The sequence below is a fragment of the Mercurialis annua genome, linkage group LG5, assembly GCF_937616625.2.
Source record: "Mercurialis annua linkage group LG5, ddMerAnnu1.2, whole genome shotgun sequence".
In the NCBI taxonomy this organism is placed as follows: domain Eukaryota; kingdom Viridiplantae; phylum Streptophyta; class Magnoliopsida; order Malpighiales; family Euphorbiaceae; genus Mercurialis; species Mercurialis annua.
In genome coordinates, this window is record NC_065574.1 from 19,462,867 (window position 1) to 19,464,208 (window position 1,342).

The 1,342-nt window shown below is 40.9% G+C and overlaps 1 non-coding gene across 1 annotated transcript; it reads right to left on the minus strand.

Moving 5' to 3' along the window:
* Positions 1-540: 540 nt before the first annotated feature.
* Positions 541-647, minus strand: LOC126685184 (small nucleolar RNA R71). Its single transcript, XR_007643297.1, has one exon. It is a non-coding gene; the product is annotated as a small nucleolar RNA R71 (small nucleolar RNA).
* Positions 648-1,342: the final 695 nt, after the last annotated feature.

Below are 1,342 nucleotides of genomic sequence, written 5' to 3' on the forward strand. Positions count from 1 at the left end.
ATCCCAAAAATCAGATACTATGGGGGATGAAGCTAGACATCATGACGGTATGTCCCGCCATTTGTAAATGTTGATATGATTCCGCCTCACCATCCACAAAATGTTGAGGTAGCACCAGTTCAACAAAGGCAACCAAGGAATCGAAACAGACAACAACAGCAAGCACCTCAAAGGCGCACTTTGGGTGAATTCTTTTTACCCGATGTTGATCATGCTAATTTTGGATGTTTTGCACCACCTATTCAGGCAAATACTTTTGAGATCAAAACTAGCACGATTACTCTACTTGAGAATCGATGCCAATTTTATGGGTTACCTAGTGAAGATCCAAATGCGCATATTTCGAAATTTTTGGAGGTGTGCAATACGTTCAAGATTCCCAACGTGACGGAGGATCAAATCAAGCTTCGACTGTTTCAATTCTCCTTGCGAGATAAGGCACGAGCATGGATTCAATCTATAGCTAGCAATTCCATCACGACGTGCAGACAACTTCCACAAGCTTTTCTCAACAAATATTTCCCTTTGGGAAAGACCGCAAGATTGACAAAAGAAATTATAGATTTCTTTCAACATGATGGAGAAGCTTTATATGGAGCGTGGAAGAGATTCAATGAACTTCAACGAAGTTGCCCACATCACCACCTCCAAAAGGAACATTTAATTCAGATATTTTATAATGGTATTAATGAGCATACTAGAGCTACTATTGATGCTGCTTCAGGAGGCTCAATCATGAGGAAGACGTATGAAGAAGCACTTTCTTTGTTAGGTAAGTTGGCTACAAATAGCGGTTCTTGGCCTACTGAGAGGCTGAGACAATCAAATCAAAGGGGCATGATGACCTTAGAGCAGATCCAAGAGTTGGAGGCGATGAAAACAAAGAACGCTGCCCTCCAAGTTCAAGAGGACTTGTACAAAAGGCAAGTGGGACAAAGGAATGCTCCGATAGAAGCAATGCAAGCAGGATGTGAATTTTATGGAGATTTTAGCCACTCGGGAGGAGAATGCTTAGTTACAGAACAAGCCACAAATGAGCAGGTGAATTACGTTGGCGGACAACGGAATGATCCATATTCTAACACTTATAATCCAGGATGGAGGAATCATCCAAATTTTTATTGGAACGATACGAATCATTCAGGTCCAAACAATGCAAATACTCAAGCAAATGTAGGAATTTCCAATTTTCAGTCAGGGAACCGCTACCAACCTAATCAAGGTAATTGTAATTCTAACAATTATGGTAGTAGGCCGCAAAATCCTCCTGGATTCCAATCAAACAGGAATCAAGATGACGGAAGCAAGCTCGATAAAATTTTGGAGCGATTCGAGAAATTTA